The sequence below is a fragment of the Schistocerca americana genome, chromosome X (assembly GCF_021461395.2).
Source record: "Schistocerca americana isolate TAMUIC-IGC-003095 chromosome X, iqSchAmer2.1, whole genome shotgun sequence".
NCBI lineage: Eukaryota > Metazoa > Arthropoda > Insecta > Orthoptera > Acrididae > Schistocerca > Schistocerca americana.
The window spans coordinates 532,013,559-532,036,639 of NC_060130.1; the positions used below are offsets into that span (position 1 = coordinate 532,013,559).

The 23,081-nt window shown below is 41.6% G+C and overlaps 1 protein-coding gene across 3 annotated transcripts in view; it reads right to left on the reverse strand.

The window, feature by feature from the left end:
* Positions 1-23,081, reverse strand: part of LOC124556449 — a 219,397-nt gene that overhangs the window by 75,124 nt on the left and 121,192 nt on the right. The window lies entirely within an intron of this gene.

Consider the following 23,081-nt stretch of genomic DNA (forward strand, 5'->3'; position numbering starts at 1 on the left):
GTTGTAACTTCCATGTACACAAATACGTATGTGAACAGCCTGAGAGAGCTGTCAACTTTAAGATGTATCTCCTAAGTGTTGTCACACACATTTTCTCTGGTGTCTCGGCATTTATTTGCCATTTCAATTTTGCAATGTGTAGATGGATCCAGTCCAAACAACTACTGCTACTCACATGTTTCATGTAACGCACTATATCCATGGCAAAGTTTGGTTTGTTCCTCACAAATAAACGGTTTTTAAAAAGTGAAATGCTATGTGAATATTTGATAGAGCATTCATAAATTAGTTTGCTTTTGATATTTAGTATAACAATAGGTACCCTAGTGCCTATCATAAATGTACATACACTGAGGTGACAAACATTATGGGATACCTCCTAATATCACGTCAGACCTCCTTTTGTCTGGTGTAGCACAGCCACTCAATATGGCGTTGACTCAACAAATCATTGGAAGTTCCCTACAGAAATACTGAATCATGTTGCCTCCACAGCTGTCCATAACTGCTAAAGTGTTCCCGGTACAGGATTTTGTGCATGAATTGACCTCTGGGTCATTCCATGTCAGTTCAACCAGGGCCTCCAGCTCATAGTCTCAGATTTGACTGAAATTCAGTACACTAATTCTATCATGTGTGGAACACTCATGTACAAAGTGTTAGTTTTCCCTGCCAATTAGTTCCAGAATTATGACTTGTGAAAGAAGGTGGCATTACCCGGAAATTGCAACCCGCATCTGGCAATCTATCTTCAGACCCAACTTCAGGTCTTAATAGCTTTGGAACTATTCCACACAGTCCAGTGAAATTTTTACAACCCAATAACATCCATTTAGAGAACACACTCCATGAATCAAACCACCAACAACATATTTCTGAGGGAAAATAAAAAATTCCAAAATGTGATTAAAAAATGTAATACGTTAAATGGTACAGATTGTAGGTGCCCTCTATGCCAAATATAATTCACTCAAAAAGGGTATACTTTTTTTTGTGGTAAGCTTAATGTGGCCTAAACACACACAGAACTCCTCATGCCCATATCAGTCACAAAAACTGAGTTACACGCACACGAAAATACAAAAATTTGAAAAATTACCGGAAAAACATGGATTTTCTAAGTGTGGTAGCACAAAAGGGGCAAGTGGTATCCAAGCCAAATTTCACACACTGCATGAGTAGACCATAATTATATATATCTCAAATTTCAGCATGTTATTAAAAGACATTTGTGTACAATGGAAGTTGAAAGATGTATTTGGTGGTGTGGCCATCGTTCCACAACACAATTTTGTAAAAACATACCATAAACTGTGCTGCCTCTTCTTATCCTCTCACACAACTTTTTACTCACTAAGCAACAACATATAGACAGATTAACACAACCTATATTTAATGTTTACTGCACCTTAACTGCTAAAAACCAGTCGATTGTGCTTCGAACAGAAGCTCTCCCACACTTTAGCTACTGTACTCTGTACATTGAGTGGCAAATTGTACTGTCTTCCTGACACTGTGGTAGGAACTGGAACTGTCATAAGAATATGTTCAAAAGGCATCCAACACCTGTCTGTCAAACTTGGTCAATGAAATGATCTTGCTGGTCCTGCTGGTGCCATGAAGTTCGCAAATGCATCACCTTCTGCTTCACAGCACTCTGCAACACATCCTAAGTACCATTTGTCATCATAAACAGCAATAACATAGCAACCTGGTTGTATGTTGCTGCTTTTGCTTCTGAATCCTGAGCCAGACATGCTGTGACGACACATGTTGGGCATAAACCTATAGTTATAGCCGCACAGTCTGCTCATCTGCACATTGTCAGAGTCCGCTGGAGAAAAGTGATGATGGCTCCTTGTGCCTGCAACAGTTTTAACGTGTTCTAGTCTGCTTTTTTAGCAACTCTTCGACTGATTTCACCTCATCTTTCGAAACATAGAATGATTATATGCCAGAGATATTTTTCTGTACCCAGGTAAATAATTGAAGAGGTGTTAGAATGTGACCTTCTGTAGGGTGCTGCAGACTAGCTCGTGATGCCATGCACTTAATGGTAGCACCAATACCATCACATACATTTTTACCATGACTTGTTGCAAAAAAATTCCATTCTGTGTGAATCTGAAAATTATAGTAATACATGCATAAATTTTTGAGATTTTTACAGTTTTTGTACTGACTAGCTGCCCCATCACTGAAGTATTTCACAAAATGTATGTGAGGCAGCTTGTTTTTCACATATGCCATGACAGTGCGAATGTGGGCATGAACTGCAATGGCATCATGAATTAGAAACAGTCACTAAAAACGTACAGGTTCATGACAGACACATCACTTGATTCACCACTATAGTAAATCACAAATGGCTGGAGAGTTGCTTGGCTGTTGTCCCAATTATATCCTTGGATGGCATCTTTAACTGTAAATGCACAATTTTCAGAAAATTCTAGTATTACTATAATTTCATCTTGTTTCAAATTCGCCTTACAAAACTGGAGATAAGCTGATTGTGCTGTTGCTGTAAAGCTGTGTGTGATCAGTTTGTCCGTTTTTTGACAACACATTTCAACAAAATCTTCCACTGTACTTTGCATTGTTTCAAGACTTGTGCAATCCATGTGTGTCCATTGTTTATAAGAAACAAGTTCATCGTCATCAATAAGGAGTTCACCATACAGTTTGTTATTCATGTGTTCTGCAAGATTTGCCTTACCAGGACACTTTTCACACCTGTGTATCATGCACTGGTAGAAACTGATGTCACACACTAGCAGCTTCATTGCACCTTTGTAATCCAGACCAGAATCCTTTATAGCAGCAAACATCAGCTTAGCATTCTGATGGGTCTCACAAACACAAACATTGTGTGTGCCCCTTGTACTAACAGGCACAACCCATTTTGGCTGAAGATTGAAAAAAGATGATAAACCTACTTTGGTATTGGGACACTTTTCCTTGAATTCTACATATAGTTCTGATATATTGCATAGCCACAGTCTTTTTTGCATCTGTACACGTACATTTCCCATTTTCACCATTACACAGTCTTTTTTTCCAGGCATTATTCAGCTGTAGTCATTATTTTCATAAAACTCCAACACTAGTACCTTTATTTCTGAACTCAATTGCTTACCCTGAGCCTGCTGAAGTTGTGGAAGCACTCCTTGGGTTGCTTCTATTTTCCTAGCTTGCTTTACCATACACGTAGAAACACTGAATTCCTTTGCAGTGTAGTCAATAGACCAACTGGAAGGTACAAGGGTAAGGATAGCTACTTTTTCCTGGTGTGTGGATATGGCACATTTTTTCTTTCAAATCATGCACAATTTTGTCCAAATCAGAGCATTTCTGGCATGATTTCTGTTCCTTTGGAGCAGATAGTTCTTCCTCTTCCACCATTAGTGTGTCAGCTATTTTGTGTTTTAATTCTATTTGAGCTTCTTATAGTTTTTTTCTACCATAGCTGGGCCTGTCTCTTTTCCCAACTTTGTGTATCTTCATGGGATATTCTTCATTTCTTAGCAGTGTAACACACCTGGAACATAACTTTTGTCCTGGTTTCATGTTAAGTCCCATGCACTGATTCACTTTCAATACTGATTTTATATCAATTTCTCTGAGGCTACACTTCACTGTCTTCTTATGAATCCAAAATGGATCAAAACAACTTCTTTGTAGGAAAGAATACTTATCCAGAAACACTTTCATATGATGATAACAAACACTAAAGTTTCCTGGAACTGTACTTCTTGTGCCCACAGGGTGTATTCCGGATCTCTATAGCAACAAATCTTGGTCCAATTCATCCAGATCATACAGGACAAAGCGAATGCCACATTTTGTTCCATATGTTGATTTATGACATTCAGATGCTTGTGCTCTACCAATACTGCAACTTGTTTGAACAAAAGCACCACTAGTACACTCTTCTGCCTCCATAATGACTTTCCACAACAGTACTGACCAGTCTGAACCAGAATCTTAAAACCATGAGTAACCTGTAATGGTTGCTTGTTTTCTTTGTTGTTCTTGCCTAACAATGACTCATTCTGTCCATAAAAACTACCATTGTTTAACATTCCATTGCCTAATGGTTCCCAATAATTGCTGCAGCTTTATCTGAAACAAGCTGTCTGCATCATCACTATTCCTTGCTAAATCATGTTAAAAGAAACGTAACCAAATACATCTCTGTCAACTTTTATTGTACACAAATGCCTTGCAATAACAAGTTGAAATTTTGCCACATATTATATTATGGTCTACTTATGCAGTGTTTGAAATTTGGCTTGAATATCATTTGTTCCTTTCGTGCTACCACACTTAGAAAATCCATGTTTTTCCGGTAATTTTTCAAATTTTTGTATTTTTGTGTGCATGTAACTTTGTTTGTGTGACTGATATAGGCAAGATGAGTTCTCTGTGTGTTTAGGCCACATTAAGCTTACCACAAAAAAAAATGTATACCCTTTTTGAGTGAATTATATTTGGCATAGAGGGCACCTACAATATGTAACTTTTAACGTATTACATTTTTTAATCACATTTTGGAATTTTTTATTTTCCCTCGGAAATATGTTGTTGGCGTTTTGATTCATAGCGTGTGTTCTCTAAGTGGATGTTACTGGGTTGTAAAAATTTCACTGGACTGTACGGAATAATTCCAAAGTTATTAAGACCTGAAGTTGGGTCCGAGATAGATTGCCAGATGCGGCTTGCAATTTCTGGGTCATGCCACCTTCTTTCACAAGCCATAATTCTGGAAATAATTGGCAGGGGAACTTAAAATTTTGTACATGAGTGTTCCACACTTGGTAGCATTGGTGTGCTAAATTTCAGCCAAATCTGAGACTATCAGCTGGTACATTTTCTCAAATTGGTTGAACTGACATGGAATGACCCCTTTCCATTATGTCCCATAAATGTTCAATGGGATTTATGTTGGGTGATCAAGATGAGCAACTCATTTGCTCGTATTGAACAGCATGTTCTTCATACCAGTCACAAACAACTGTGGCCCAGTGACATGGTGCCATCCATAAAAATTCCATCATTGTGTGGGAACAAACGGTTCCAAGTAGCTGAACGTATCCATTTCCAGTCACTGATCATTCAGTTGGACCAGAGGACCAGTCTATTCCATGTAAACACAGCCCACACCATTAGGAACCACCACCACCTTGTACAGCGCATTGTAGAAAACTTCAGTCCCCTGTTTCATGCAGTCTGCACGACACACTCAGTCTATCATGAGCTCTTCCCAACTGAAATTGGGACTCCTCTGGCCAGACCACAGCTTTCCAGTCATCTAGGATCCAACCAATATTATCACAAGCCCAACAGAGGTGCTGCAGGCAACGCCATCCTGCTAGAAAAGGCACTCATGTCGGTCTGCTGCTGCTATAGCACATTAATGTCAAATTTTGATGTATTGTCCTAATGGATACATTTGTTGTATGTCTCACATTGATTTCTGTGATTTTTTCAGGCAGTGTTGCTTATCTGTTAGCACTGACAACTCTATACAAATGCCACTGGTCTCTGTCATTACGTGAAGGCCATCAGCCACTGTACTGTCAATGGTTACACGTAATGCCTGAAATTTGGTATTCTCAGCAAACTCTTGACACTGTGGATCTTGGAATACTGAATTCCCTAATGATTTCCAAAATGGAATGTCCCATGTCTCTAGCTCCAACTACCATTTCATGTTCAAAGTCCAGTAATTCCCATCACATGGATATAATCATATCAGAAACCTTTTCACAAGAATCGCCTGAGTACAAATGACAGCTCCGCCAATGCATTGCCCTTTTATAACTTGTGTACGCAATCTTACCACCATCTGTAGAAATGCATATCACTATCCCATGACTTTTGTCACCTCAATGTATTTGTTTGACACTTATTCATTACCCAACTTGCCTCACCTCATGTTTCAGGCAGAACCGTGCAGCATGTCTGCTATCGACATGCAGCAGAGCAACTCAGTCACTTCTGGAGTGTTAATTTTATTTCATGTTTTGAAGTCCCTGTTAACACAAATTGTTAAACTCTGTGCCATACTAGACTAATTTGGAAATGCTCTATTGAAATAGCACATAAAATTCCATTTAATTTCTTATTGTTTGTGATGAGAAGCAAAGTGTTGCTTTCAATTGATGCCAGACATCGCATGACACCAGTAATGAGCAGTATTTGTTAAGGGCTTACTCCATCTACATACTGCAAAAATTAAATTGCAGATTTTTCCGAAACACCAGAGAATATGCAGCTGACAACTGTTATGACAGATATGCAGTATATGAGTATATCATGAATAGTAACAGTTCTCTCACACTTCATTGAGACATACTACTATCATTGCTGACAATAGCTTACTGTTACAAACAACATAATCAGTTCTGTTTGCTAATAAATCTTCAGTCAAATCACATGTTTGTTCCTATATTTCATAAGCTTGTATTTTATTTATTACATGTCTGTGCAGGACTTAATACATTAATTGTTGAGTTTCTCTCTTATCTACAACTGAAATACCCTTCAACATTCACTAATATGTGGTGCATCTCTATTCATATGCTAAAAGAACCACAGACAGACAGGTTTTCTCACTGGTGTTGTAATCATTTAACTACAGACTTGTATATAGGAAACCAAGTCCAAAATGAAGTCCAATCATGTAATTTTTCGTATGTGCCCAATATGAAAAACAGAGTGATTGTGTTCTTCACATTGCTGCTTAATATTTCATATCCCTACCACCTGTCCTTACTGACAAACTGATTTAATGCCTGAGAGGCAGGGAAAAAAACCTCTTGCGGTGCAATTGTGCAGTGTGTGTCTTACTACCCATTTTATTGCTTGGCCAGTTTCTTGAATATTCACATATCTTAGCACACTGTAGAATGAAACATCATTTTCCTCCATGTGCAGAAGGAGAAGGTGGCCATGAATATTCTGAATTATCTTCTTCATTTAACACATCTGCTGAGTCTCTGGTACTCCTGCCAAATTTCTGTTTCAGTTTTCATACACAGTGTGACTCCAACATGTGCCATGGTAGTTAGTTCTTGTTCTCTTTAATTAAGCAAACAACACAGTTGACTAACTCCTACAATCAAAATAGATGTGTGCACATGTAGCCATTTAGGAGAGTGGTAGTGATCTTAATGAGATTAAGATACAAGCGGTTTACAAGGAGATCTAATGACATTATCGTGCTGAAAAGCTTCAGAGATAACTTGGGTTTTTCAAGTCTATGTCGCTGCAACAATTTGAACATGTACTAGCTGTTGGTAGGACATGTTTTGAGGCATCAAGGGATCACAAATTTAGCATTGGAGGGCAGCGTGGAGGGTAAAAATCGTAGAGGGAGACCAAGAGATCAATACACTAAGCAGATTCAGAAGGATGTAGGTTGCAGTAAGTACTGGGAGATGAAGAAGCTTGCACAGGATAGAGTAGCATGGAGAGCTGCATCAAATCAGTCTCAGGACTGAAGACCACAACAACAACAACTAGCTGTTTGGCAGAAGTTGACTAATAAATGAAATGGGGCATTTGCAGTTTAAATGACTCGATAACTTAATAGGCATTTTTTTTCCCCCTATAGCAACTTTAACTGTGTTTGAAAAATGTAGTTCACAGAGAAAATTGTAGTTCACAGGTGGCTATCCACTTTGGTACCAACATCTTTATTATTGTTCTTGTTGTAGTCTTCAGTCCAAAGATTAGTTTCATGCATCTCTTCACATCAGTCTCCACTGTGTAAGCATTCTCATTTCTTCTGCAAACTACATGACAACTGTAGTCAAGCTGTGGTCACCCTCTACAATTTTTACACCTGAGACTTACCTCCAATGCCAAATTAACTGTTCTACCAACACCTAAGTTTGTATCCTATCAACCTATTTCTTAATTTAGCCAACTTATGCTATAAAGCTCTTTTCTCCCCAGTTCATTTCACTACTACTTCTTCATTGGTTATCCAGTCTATCCATACCACTGAAAAAGCTTCTACTCTCTTCTTGTTTGTACTGTTTAGAGTCCATATTTCACTTTCACATAAAGATACATTCCCAATAAATACTTTCAGAATAATACTTGCTGACACTTACATGTTTATATTCAATGTCGACATGTTTCTCTTCTTCAAACTGGTCTTTCTTGCTACCCCCAGTCTGTATTTTCTGTACTCCCTACTTCAGCCATCGTCAGTATTTTGCTGCCCACATTAGCCTTCTTTTACTTTTGTTGAAGTTTATATTCTCAAGGCACAATCCATTCTGTTCAACTGATGTTCAGTACAGTTCCCCATGTTACGATTATTAAGAAGTTAAAACTGTGTATATATTTTAACAAATGGTGAACACTGTCTACACTCCAATATCAGTAAAATCATTTCCCAAGGGCTGCCTCAGTCATTTTTCGATCAACCTGTTGAATTTTGCTCAACACATAAGCACACAGGCTTGTATTTTTCGCAAGGCTTATTGCTTAACTTGCTGGCCTGAAATTAATTTCATGAAGAAAAGGTCGAGTAATACTGATAGAAAAAATTAAAGTAGGAAAAAACTGTTTTCAGAACTTTCATGGTCCTTCCTCATGGAGAAAGAGTGTTATAGGTTGCAAAGGAAGGTCAGGTTTCTCAGATCCCAGGGGCCCATCTATTGTGAGGACAAGGAGAAACAAAGACCATAAATGTGCAGGAAATGCAGCTTTGCTGTGCTCCACCAGGTACAGTTTGCAGATGCACAATGAAATGCCTAAATTACAAAAGGTTTGAGAGTCATACCTAGTGAGCACTAAGGGAAGTGAAGAACAGTTTCTGTAGCTCAGGCACTATCCATTTAAAGGCAATGCAAGACATTGCTTTAAAGGACACTTCAGAGTTTCAAGATGCATGAGAATTATACATTTGGTCAAGTCACATTTCTTGCAGAAATGGTTGTAGTTCTTCATCAAACAGAAAAAAGTAATATAAGATGTGATTAAAGAATACATAGTCGGGTTAGGCTGCCGACTCTTAGCTCTGGCAGTGTATACTGTACCAGAATTGTTGTTCTTAGTTACACTATAGAAAGGTTTGCTGAAATTCAGGCTTTCTTGCAGCCTGTTAACACAAAAATTTAACCTGGAGCTGCTAAAACACCAGAATTGTGATTAATATGAACTCTTGAGGGAAAATATTTACTTGGGACACATCCAGTTCTACAATGGTACTCGAGGGTACAAAATATTGTGATCGCGTGTGTCCTTGCAGGGGTCTCAAAAGGAACAGTTGTTTATGAATTATCATTATACAGCTATTCCATGGAAAGGCAAGCAATGAATGCACGTGCTTGGGAAGCAGAAACACTTGTCATATTCTTTTAACCAACAGAAAATCAGAAGTAGTAGTCTATCATCAGATTGGCATTGATTAGTGATACAATACTAGTTTCACCATGAAACTTATTGTATTCTCTGCTGAGGAATTGCATTTGGAAATGCAGCAGGACACTCCATCTTAACTGTGCACTAAGATAGTTTTCTTTAGTGAAGAACAAGCGGACTTTCAGATGGTCAAAGCCATTGAAATGGTAACAATTTCAGATCATACTTGTGGCGCAAGAGAAAAGTGGATACTCTCTCAGTCCATCTAGTAGTGGAGACTGACATACATATGGAACTTTGTGAATGTAAATCATTGGTCAATTTCTAAACAGAAGTGTTAAGTATGACTGTTAGTGCATAACAAAACTCTGTGCAAATAATGAGGTGTTTAGCTCAAAGTTAAAAGGCACAACTATACTGATAAAATGATATAATCATCAACAGAATACAAGTAGCAGCTGCATTTACAACCCTGCAACAGTTGTGTGTGTTGCTGCCTCCTAATGGGAGATGAGCCACTGCTACATAGAGGTTCAGAAAAGTTTATAGGGACAGATACTGTTACCTTAAATGGTATCTCTACCTTAAACGAAATGATTTGTACTTGGTGAAACAGGGATACAGAAAATTTTGAACATTAGTGCCGTCAACACTGTAGTACAGGCAGCCGATCGGAATAGACATGCAGTAGTTTTGAACACATTGCCCTTTCGTAATGAGGCAGCAATGGGGTGGGTCAGAATGTGCTATCACTGTGAGAGTGTTTTAAAAGCAAGATGATACTGTGACTGCTGTGTAAAGGATATCTCAACAGGAATGCAGTGTGATGTGCCCTCTTGGGATGGCAGCATGTGTTCCAAGTACTTGATATTCAATTATCTCTGGAGATGAAAGAAGTTACAACTTTGTACAGCAGTACAAGAGGTCACTCAATCGCGCAGACTGCCTATTTGTGTGCAAGAATCTCCATCACAAACCAAAAGATGTTATAAACGTGTGTGTGACTGTATCAACATAAAGAGATTGAAAATATTTGATTCAGTTGTGACTTTGTTTCGTTATAAACAAGACCAGTTTTGGGGAAATTATATTCCTGTATTTGGATGTATAAATTTAATAGTTACCTATGAGGTGTATGCTAGAATGCACTGTGGAATAGGCGGACATGATGGTATAGTGGGTCCCGTCCACCTGCTTAACACTGCAGTCTGGTGGCCTGGTGGCCACTGCATGTGACCACCTTGCAGCTAACTACTAAATTTGTACACCAACCGATGGGAATACAATTTTCCAAATAAATAAATAAATAAATAAATAAACAAATAAAAAAATTAATAAATAAACAAAAAATAAAAAGTCATGTATATAATTAAAGTCACAACTGAAGTGAAGATTTTCAATCTTACCATGCAGATCAGCTGTGGATGTTCTGTAAGCTAAATCCTATGTATTAACATGGTTAAGCTGTAACAGCATCAGGATTCTTAAACTTATCAATCATTTTAATCTTGAAATTTTCAATGCTTCTTTTTCCAAGAAAAATTAGTTTGTGGTAATGATGCCCAAACGCTTGACACCACCCTAGCTGTAATTCAAAATGCCCTTCTGGACACACTCGAGTGTTTAGAACTTTGGGGGTGTTACGGAGTTGATTACATCGGATGTTTCTTTCAAAAGTTAACTATTACCTTATATTTAATCCAATTTCACATATCAAAACACCATTCCACAGCCACTACTGTAGGTCACAATTACAAAGTTAAAGTAAAGTTCATCCTCTTTTACAATGTAACTTTAAACTTAAAAGCAACACATTTACCTTTTTACATCTTCATCTACTTACATAATCCACAAGCCACCATATGGTGCATGGCAGAGGGTACTCCATACCACAACGAGTAATTTCCTTTCCTGTTTTACTTGCAAACAGACCGAGGGAATAATGGCTGTCTATAGGCCTCTGTACAATCTGTAATCTCTCTAATCTCCTCCTCACAGTTCTTACACAAAATGTATGTCGGCAGCGGCAGAACCATTCTGTAGTCAGCCTCAAATGGTGGTTCCCTAAATTTTTTCAATAGTGCTCCTAGTAAAGAACATCGTCTTCCCTTCAGTGATTCCCATTTGAGTTGCCAAAGTATTTCCATAACACTTGCATGTTCTTTGGATCTACCAGTAAGAAATCTAGCAGTCTAACTCTGAACTGCTTCAATTATTTCATTTAAATTGATCTGGTGTGGATTCCAAACACCCCAACAGTACTCAACAATGGGCTGCATTAGTGTCCTACATATGGTCTCCTTTAAAGATGAACCACACTTTCCTAAAATTCCCTCTATAAACCAAAGTTGTCTGTTCACCTTTCCTACTACAATCCTTACTTGTTCACTCCATTTCATATTGCTGTGCAATGTTGTGCCTAGGCATTTACTCAATTTAACTGTGTCAAACAACACACTACTAAAGGTGTACACTAACATCGTGGCTGTGTGTGATGGTGAAAGAATGGTATGTTTGTACGATTCTCCTACATGAAAAATTTCTTAAATACAAAATTTACAACTTCAGCTCTACTTCTGCTATCTTCTATTACCACACCAGGGTTGACTGGATAGAAGCCTTAGAACCAGTTAGTGATTTCACAGAGGACCAGAATTTTCTCGGATTCTTGGTAAGATCTATAGCTAAGGTACAACGGTGATAGTTGTAAGCATCACACATCTTTGTAAGACACACAACTGGTATCAACTATTGCCTGTCATCATGTGTGTTCTCTTTTGAACTGAAAGCACAACAGCCTTTGCTTCCTCAGCATTTTTCAAATTTTGTTGTTAAATGACTGTAGACATTTTCCATCCTTAATCCACTTAATTGATGCATACTTCTTCAGAGTAAGATTTATTATACATCTGAACTTCACCCATAATTCCTCTACAACCACCGTCTTAGAACTAAATGACATCAACTCATTGTCTAAGTGGGATGCTAACAACTTTCTTTATGCTCTTTCTAGCACAAACACACACTACTAGCTTTCTTCATTGATTTATTAACTTCAGTAACAAAAGTCACTATGATGACATCCTGGTCACTAATCCCTGTTCTATACTGACGTCATTGATTAAAGCCTGTAGCTACAAGGTTTAAAATATTCCTGTTGCATGTGGCTGTTGGACTAGCTGCTCAAGACAGTTTTCAGAAAATGTGTTCAAAAGAACTTAGCAAGACTTTCTATCCGTACCCTCTGCAATGAATCCATCGATTCACAGAGGCCACAAAAGCCTTTAATTGAGGCCTTCCACATGGCTCCAAACCAAATGAACCGAATTGACTTTTATGTGGCAATGACAAGTTCATGCCAACAACAATACCAATACTGCCTCAGCGTGTACACTGTCCACCATACTGAAGCCGTTCAAGTCACTGTTTGGGAGCCACAGGTTGCTAGTTTTATTCTGAACGTCTCCCAATATTTACAACTGGGTAATGCTGAAATTTCAATTTGTTGTATCCATATACAGGGTGATTCTAAAAAAACATTTAAAACTGACATGGCACATAGGGCATACAACAAGGATCAGTAATCACATATGATCGGGGTGGGGGGGGGAGAGGAAGGGGGGGGGGTCACAAATGCCATGAAAGGGTGCTACGGTCGCAAGAGGGCATTGCTATACAAGCACGGGTGGAGCACATGAAGCTGCTGCCATTCACCCTGTGGAAACACTGGGAGTACTACATGTAATGCAAAATGGCCAAGACGCATTTGATTTATGGCACAGCCATGGCAAAAAGGTGCAGCATATGCCGTCAAAAGTACACAAGGCGCATCCCGCGCCACTAATGTACCCCAACCATCTGTCTGGTGCACTGTATGTGATGAAGGGCTGAATCAATTTCATTTGCAGAGAAGTAGGAAATTAAAGAGAAGACCCAGGATAAATTGAAAGAACCCCTGATTGTTGGGGGTTTTTAGAATGAGCATTATTAAACGATTGCCTGAAACAGAGGAAAGGAATACAATAAAAGGTGAATGGGTAGCTTTGAGAGATGACATAGTGGAGGAAGCAGACTTGCAAAAAGACAAGACTCATAACAAAACCTTTCATAACATGCAAGATCTTTAATTTACCTGAGAAAGGAAGAATAAACATAAATTCAGCAAATAGTGCGGGAAAAAGGGAATACATACTTCGAAAAAATGAGACTGACAGAAAGTGCCAAATGACAGAGCAGGAATGGCTAGAGGAGAAATGCATAGTTGTAGAAACATACATTATAATGTTTATGTCATAAAACAGGTATCTAAGTATGAAGTAACTGAACATAGCCTATGGTCTGCATACAGTGACAATGTGACAACATCCACCTCAGAAGCTTGCTATAGGCTGAGCAATGCTCCCTTATATATAGTAACACAAAATTTCTAAGGCTGAAATTGACTGAAACAACAGTGTCACCGTATATGTGCGATGCAAGTAATTACAGTGTCACCTGTCCATAATTGCAGAATTATTTATAACAAATATCTCATGCAATGTATTAAGTGTACAGTGAACTATGATGTGATTACAACCACAGAATTCATTAAATGGCATCCCTTAAAAAAGTCCAACTCTGTGCCCTTTGCCGCAAGCCAAGTAGTTAAGAATTTCCTCTAAGTATCACCATTACAGTACTGCCTCTGCCACCTGTACAAGGCCGCGACCGAGCACTTTCACTGCAGCAAAGGGACATCTATGAAGACACAGAGGTAGTAGATTTCAGAAAAATCATGAGATGTGATTGGTCCGCATATTTCAAATGACAACCTCGCATGCATGGTTACTCTATTACAACTAGAGACCAGAGCATGTCTTACCATCACAAGACGATAGATGCAACATGACTGTGGTAAAGGCATATGACCTGCAGGGAAATTAAAGAAAGCTCTGGAGAAGAGAAGCAGTAGTGTGAATATCAAGGACTCTGATGACAGGCCAGTACTAGATCAAGAAGAGAAAGCTGCAAGATGGAAGGGATATGGTCACATTGAAACCAAACCCGAAGGCAGGGTTGTTAATGAAATATAACACTTAGAAATGGAAGCACATTTATTACAAACACCAACATACATCAAGAGTAGAACTGAACTCTTGGACAGTGGGCGCAGCTACTTATCCAAACGTAGAATATCCCAGAATGTTGGTATCTACACTAACGTTAAATATTCCATAATATACAAACATTGTAAACCTAATATATTTCAATTAACATTACAGAAACAATGAATACTAATTAACAAATAATTGCTGATGGTCAGATTTGAACTGGTGACCCGCAGCATGCCACACTGCTTGCGCAATAGCTCGTGACACTGCTCCCTCTCCTGAAGAAAAAGTGACCCACCAATTCAGAACTCATAAGAGCTGACTACAATATCCTGGATCTAGATCTTGTCAATGGCCCTCTGCATGGCAGCACTGGTGGGTCCTCAGATTCTAGACATATTGCTACATCATCTTCACTATGACGAGCATCATATATAGTCCCTCCCATCAAAGCTTTGCAATTGTTGAATGGATTTTCAGTTTCCTTGAACCACCCACTATCGATCTGCACTTCTGAGCTGTCGAACGGCTTCATGCAAACAACATGGGCAAAGTCTCTGGGCTTTTAACTTCTTGACAAGGAGTCTTAATCCTCCACTTCATATCTACATCTACATCTACATCCATACTCCGCAAGCCACCTGAAGGTGTGTGGCGGAGGGTACCTTGAGTACCTCTATCGGTTCTCCCTTCTATTCCAGTCTCGTATTGTTCGTGGAAAGAAGGATTGTCGGTATGCCTCTGTGTGGGCTCTAATCTCTCTGATTTTATCCTCATGGTCTCTTCGCGAGATATACGTAGGAGGGAGCAATATACTGCTTGACTCTTCGGTGAAGGTATGTTCTCGAAACTTTGACAAAAGCCCGTACCGAGCTACTGAGCGTCTCTCCTGCAGAGTCTTCCACTGGAGTTTATCTATCATCTCCGTAACGCTTTCGCGATTACTAAATGGTCCTGTAACGAAGCGCGCTGCTCTCCGTTGGATCTTCTCTATATCTTCTATCGACCCTATCTGGTACGGATCCCACACTGCTGAGCAGTATTCAAGCAGTGGGCGAACAAGCGTACTGTAACCTACTTCCTTTGTTTTCGGATTGCATTTCCTTAGGATTCTTCCAGTGAATCTCAGTCTGGCATCTGCTTTACCGACGATCAACATTATATGATCATTCCATTTTAAATCACTCCTAATGCGTACTCCCAGATAATTTATGGTATTAACTGCTTCCAGTTGCTGACCTGCTATTTTGTAGCTAAATGATAAAGGATCTACCTTTCTGTGTATTCGCAGCACATTACACTTTTCTACATTGAGATTCAATTGCCATTCCCTGCACCATGCATCAATTCGCTGCAGATCCTCCTGCATTTCAGTACAATTTTCCATTGTTACAACCTCTCGATACACCACAGCATCATCTGCAAAAAGCCTCAGTGAACTTCCGATGTCATCCACCAGGTCATTTATGTATATTGTGAATAGCAATGGTTCTATGACACTCCCCTGCAGCACACCTGAAATCACTCTTACTTCGGAAGACTTCTCTCCATTGAGAATGACATGCTGCGTCCTGTTATCTAGGAACTCCTCAATCCAATCACACAATTGGTCTGATAGTCCATATGCTCTTACTTTGTTCATTAAACGACTGTGGGGAACTGTATCGAATGCCTTGCGGAAGTCAAGAAACACGGCACCTACCTGTGAACCCGTGTCTATGGCCCTCTGAGTCTCGTGGATGAATAGCGCGAGCTGGGTTTCACATGACCGTCTTTTTCGAAACCCATGCTGATTCCTACAGAGTAGATTTCTAGTCTCCAGAAAAGTCATTATACTCGAACACAATACGTGTTCCAAAATTCTACAACTGATCGACTGTTCGACGTCCCTTCTTGAAAACGGGGATGACCTGTGGCCTTTTCCAATCCTTTGGAACGCTACGCTCTTCTAGAGACCTACGGTACACCGCTGCAAGAAGGGGGGCAAGTTCCTTCGCGCACTCTGTGTAAAATTGAACTGGTATCCCATCAGGTCAAGAGGCCTTTCCTCTTTTGAGCGATTTTAATTGTTTCTCTATCCCTCTGTCATCTATTTCGATATCTACCATTTTATCATCTGTGCGACAATCTAGAGAAGGAACTTCAGTGCAATCTTCCTCTGTGAAACAACTTTGGAAAAAGACATTTAGTATTTCGGCCTTTAGTCTGTCATCCTCTGTTTCAGTACCATTTTGGTCACAGAGTGTCTGGACATTTTGTTTTGATCCACCTACCACTTTGACATAAGACCAAAATTTCTTAGGATTTTCTGCCAAGTCAGTACATAGAACTTTACTTTCGAATTCATTGAATGCCTCTCGCATAGCCCTCCTCACACTACATTTCGCTTCGCGTAATTTCTGTTTGTCTGCAAGGCTTTGGCTATGTTTATGTTTACTGTGAAGTTCCCTTTGCTTCCGCAGCAGTTTTCTAACTCGGTTGTTGTACCACGGTGGCTCTTTTCCATCTCTTACGATCTTGCTTGGCACATACTCATCTAACGCATAATGTAGGACAGTTTTGAACTTTGTCCACTGATCCTCAACACTATCTGTACTTGAGACAAAACTTTTGAGTTGAGCCAACAGGTACTCTGAAATCTGCTTTTTGTCACTTTTTCTAAACAGAAAAATCTTCCTACCCTTTTTAATATTCCTATTTACGGCTGAAATCATCGATGCCGTAACCGCTTTATGATCGCTGATTCCCTGTTCTGCGTTAACTTTTTCAAATAGTTCGGGTCTGTTTGTCACCAGAAGGTCTAATATGTTATCGCCACGAGTCGGTTCTCTGTTTAACTGCTCAAGGTAGTTTTCAGATAAAGCACTTTAAAAAATTTCACTGGATTCTTTGTCCCTGCCACCCGTTATGAACCTCTGAGTCTCCCAGTCTATATCCGGTAAATTAAAATCTCCACCCAGAACTATAACATGGTGGGGAAATCTACTTGAAATATTTTCCAAATTATCCTTCAGGTGCTCAGCCACAACAGCTGCTGCGCCAGGGGGCCTATAGAGACATCCAATTACCATGTCTGAGCCTGCTTTAACCGTGACCTTCACCCAAATCATTTCGCATTTCGGATCTCCGTCAATTTTCTTCGATACTATTGCACTTCTTATCGCTATAAACACGCCTCCCCCTTCACTGTCCAGCCTGTCTCTGCGGTATACATTCCAATCTGAGTTTACGATTTCATTACTGTTTACGTCTGGTTTCAGCCAACTTTCTGTCCCTAGTACTATATGGGCGTTGTGACCATTTATTAATGAGAGCAGTTCTGGGACCTTTCTGTAGATGCTCCTGCAGTTTACTATTAGCACATTAATATTGTTATTCCCTGTTGCATTTTGCCTACTCCTACCTCGCCGCGTCTCAGGAGGCATCTTGTCGGGCCTAGGGAGGGGATTCTCTAACCTAAAAAACCCACATGTGCACTCCACACGTACTCCGCTACCCTCGTAGCAGCTTCCGGCGTGTAGTGCACGCCTGACCTATTCAGGGGGACCCTACATTTCTCCACCCGATAGCGGAGGTCGAGAAATTTGCACCCCAGATCTCCGCCTAATGTTGGAGCTCCCAATAACTAATAAACCCCTCCCCCCGTGTGCCTGCTCGGACCTTGCTGAAGGAGCAGCCACATGTCCACTCACAGGCAGAGCGGGCGATGCCACAAGGCCAATCTCCACATTTACCCTCCGCCTCGTGCGCCGCTGAACCCGCCACTCCCCTTGGGGAGAGGGTGGCCCAACCGCGCCCAGTACCCGCGAAGATGTCTCGACAGCAGGGACAGTGGGTGAAGCATGTAACACCTGGGGTGTACCTTGCAACGCACCAGACTCCCCACTGCCGCTACACTCCGAGGCAGCAGCCTGAAGACGGCTGACCGCGGCCATCAACACGCTCAGCTGTTCGCGAACAGTGGCCAGCTCCCCCTGCGTCCGTACACAGCAGTCACACATCCTATCCATCCTAAGGAATCGATTTACTGAAGAGAGTAAATAAACCTTTAACTAGACTGCTAATTCACTAAAGGCGACTGTTTATTCACTAAACTGTGGTTGCTAGCCACTTCTTGTAGAAAACAATGAAAATAGCACTACCTGTCTCTGGACTGTATTGAAAACAAACACTAGCACTACTGGCACTATGGTTGACTAAAGGGACTCTCTCTGACTGTATTCAAAACAAACACGAAATCTATGGAACTATTAATAGCACTCGACAATTAAAGCTTCCTAAAAGCAAAAACACACGGAAGAAGAAGTGACAAGTAAGAAAAATACAGTTAATACTTGATGATGTCCAACAGGCAACGAAGGATATAATATGGCCCTACATAGGGTTTTACTAATTTTTCCGATAGTTCTACTTTCCGCACAGCAATAAAAACCCAAACCAAGTCTCACAGGTTTTATCTCGCTGGTCAGTGCTTGACATTAGTCTCACAGGTTGTATCTTACTGGTCAGTGCTTGGCATTGTAGTGCTCTTAGTCCTCCTCCTGCCCTGCCCTGCCCTGCCCCCCCCCCCCCCCATCCCAGAACGAGCATCCAGGGCCCTTATTTGAGCCAGCTGTTTTGTTTCTTTGGTCTTGGTGATTATGTGTATCATGTAGTCAACCTGAATATAATCCCATTAAAATGGGAAAAGCATACCCATTGTCATTTCAGCCTCTACATAGTCTCTCTGTTCAACACCAATGCACATCAATTTGCCAGCATCTAATTAAAATGTTTTGTAAGGTCATTCATCTGTGGCTGTAGGCAGTTATTCTTTCACAACTGGAAAACTTTTGCACAATCAGATACAACAGTGAATGGTTTATATAATAAAAATGGTCAGAACTTGTTAATGGCCCAAATAACTACAAGGCACTCTTTTTCAGTTGTAAAGTAGTTCATTTCAGACTTTGAGAGTACTCAGGAAGCATAAGCTGTCACATTTTCAGCACCTTTATGAATTTATACTAGAATTACCTCTATTCCAAAACTGATAACGTCATTGTTATGTTTGGTCTCGGCATTCTCATCATACAATGCTAGCAATGGAGATGTTAAAACCTCCTTAAGAATAAGGAAATATTTTTGTTGCACCTCATCCCAGGGAAATGCTGAGTCTCCCTCCAGTAGTTGCAAGCGTCATGCCTTTGTGTTGGAGCCCTTTATAAATAGCCGATAGTATGAGCATGTTCCTAGAAAACTTTACACATTATGAATGTGATAAGGGGTTGGAAAATCTGTGCCTGCTCTTACTTTATCTGGTTGGTTGGTTGGTTGTTTGAGATTAAAGGGACCAAACAGCAAGGTCATCAGTCCCTTGTTTCAAATAGACTCCATTCTGCTAACGGGACATCTCAGTATAGTCAGAAAAATAAAACGGATAAAGGGGAAACGTAAAAGGGCAGTCATGTTGTCATTAGTAAAAACAAATGAGGGAAGTTGGCAAGAGAACGAACCCAACACTATGCTGAAACAGCATAGGCAAGACCACCTGTGACTTAAAAGGTACAACTGCTATAATGCAGAAAGTACGTATGGGAATAGAAAAACTAACCAAGCCTTAAAAAGAAGGGGTAAAAACAGAGTAAAAGGGAAAGAAAAGAGGATTCCGGTCAGGGAGGTGAATCGGGAATCTCTGAACACTGCCTACAGTGGGAGACACCCAAACACTCACCGCCCTGCCCCAACACCAGAGGGAGATTAAAAACTTTAAAACTGAGAATAAAAACCACTCTCCTGGAGGAAACCTAGAACCAGAGAGACCATCCGGGAATCGTCAGCCAACATCAAAGGTAAAGTGTGGGGGAGTCTGTACTTAGCACGCAGAGCCAAAAGAAGGGGGCATTCAACCAAAATGTGGGCCACTGACTGGAAGGCTCCACAACCACATAGCGGGGGTGGCTCATCACGCAAAAGGAAACCATGGGTCAGCCTGGTATGGCCAATGCGGAGACGACACAGTGTGGTCGAGTCCTTGCGGGAGAGGCTAAAGGAAGAACGCCATGGACCTGTATTCACCTTAATGGCACGAAGTTTGTTAGACAGTGGAGTAGCCTCCCAAGAATTGGCCCATGACTGTGCAAAGTGGGATTTGATGTGAAGCCGTAAATCCGCTGCAGGAGGGGTTACAGAAAACGGGGGGTAAGTAACTGCTCCCCCAGCCAAACGATCAGCGAGCTCATTACCCGGGATACCCACATGGCCCGGGACCCATAAGAAGTCAATGGAACAAGCAGCACGGTGAAGATCAGCGAGATGGTCATGGATGGCAGAGACCAAGGGATGGCGCGAAAAACACCGGTCAATAGCAAGAAGGCCACTCATCGAGTCCGTACATAACAAAACGCGGTTCTGTTGGGATTGTTTAATAAAGGTAAGGGCCCGGGAAATTGCCATCAATTCCGCAGTAAACACCCCACATGAGGGTGGCAGTAGATGATTTTCCGTTCCAACAAAGGACGTGAAGGCATACCCAACATGATCAGCAGATTTAGAGCCATCAGTGTAAAAAACAACAGCATCCCGAAACTCCCATAAAATTTGGCGGAAAAAGGAACGGAACACCACCGGGGGGATGGAATCTTTCGGACCGCGGCGGAGATCCATCCGAATTCGAGGCCGAGGAACTAACCAAGGAGGGGTGGAGGGGAGGGAGCGAGGAAGACAGGACAAAGAAGGAAGCCGAAAATCACGGGTAAGAGACGCAAGGCGCAGCCCAACCGGTAAACCCGCCCGAGGGCGGGAGTCAGGCGGGCGACGTCCATGGTCTGGGAATAGGATAGAATAGGAAGGATGAGCGGGAGAAGAACGGATAGTAAGGGCATAAGACACCAGAAGCTGGGACCGCCGAACAGAAAGGGGGGGGATCCCAGCTTCAACCAGGAGACTATCAACAGGGCTAGTAGGGAAGGCACCGGTGGCCAAACGGATACCACGATGGTGGACTGGATCCAGCACGTGCAGCGTGGAAGGAGCAGCTGAACCATAAACTTGACAACCATAGTCCAAACGTGACAGAACTAGAGCACGATAAAGACGGAGGAGGAGGGAACGGTCCGCACCCCAGGAAGAGTGGGCAAGGAAGCGAAGGACATTGAGTTTACGGAAACATCCTACCTTCAGGAGTCTGATATGGGGCAGCCAAGTGAGCTTGTTGTCGAAAAGAAGACCTAGGAAACGAAACTGTGGAACCACAGGCAATCTTTGTGCAGCGAGATAGAGCTCTGGATCAGGGTGGACCGTAGTACGGCGACAGAAGTGGACCACCCGCGATTTTAAAGGAGAGAATTGAAACCCGTGGGAGAGGGTCCATGCAGAGGCACGCCGTATAGCCACCTGGAGCTGCCGTTCTGCAGATGGCATCGAGGAGGAACTAACCCAAATGCAGAAATCATCCACATACAGGGCAGGGGCGACCAAGGGACCGACAGAGGCCACAAGTCCATCGATAGCAATGAGGAAAAGAAGGACACTCAAGACAGAACCCTGTGGGATGCCCGTCTCCTGGGTCCGTGGAGAACTAAAAGCAGTACCAACTCGAACTCTGAATGACCGATGGATCAGGAACTGGCGGATAAAAATCGGGAGTGGGCCCCGAAGACCCCACTGATGAAGGGTTAGTAAGATGTGATGGCGCCAGGCCGTGTCATAGGCCTTGCGAAGGTCAAAAAACACTGCAACCAAATGGCGGCGCTGGGAAAAAGCCTGCCGAACTGCGGATTCCAAGCGAAGCAAATGATCGATTGGAGATCGTCCCTCTCGAAAGCCACACTGGTAAGGGGACAATAGATCCCGAGATTCGAGGACCCAAGTGAGCCGACGGGCTACCAGCCGTTCAAGTAACTTACAACCAACATTGGTCAAACTAATTGGCCGATAGCTGTCAACAGATAGGGGGTTCTGACCAGGCTTAAGGACAGGAACCACAATGCTATCCCTCCACTGAGAAGGGAAGTCACCCTGGAGCCAGATACGGTTAAACACCCGAAGAAGATGGTGCCGTTGTGGAGCACTGAGATGTTGAAGCAGCTGGTTATGAATGGAATCTGGGCCAGGAGCCGTATCATGAGAAGCAGATAGAGCAGAAAGAAATTCCCATTCAGTGAAAGGTTCGTTGTAAGATTCTGACTCACAAGTGGTGAAACATAAGGTGACAGCTTCAGCCTGCTGTTTTTGATGAAGGAAAGCAGCTGGATAGGAGGCCGACGCTGATGCCACTGCAAAATGGGTCGCAAGATGTTCTGCGAGAACTAATGGGTCCGTACAAATGCCATCTGGGAGGTGAAGGCCTGGGAGGGTGGACTGCCGATGGCAACCTTGGAGAGAGCGAAGTGTAGCCCATACCCGTGACAGAGGGACAGTGGAACCAAGGGAAGAAACGAATCGTTCCCAACATATCCGCTTGCTCTGTTTGATTAAATAACGGGCTTTAGCGCGAAGGCGCTTAAAGGTAGAAAGGCTGGCTACAGATGGGTGCCTCTTAAAGTGTTGCAAAGCTCGACGGCGATCACGGATGGCAATGGCAATGGCCGTACTCCACCACGGGACTTGCCGACGACGAAATTGTCCAGA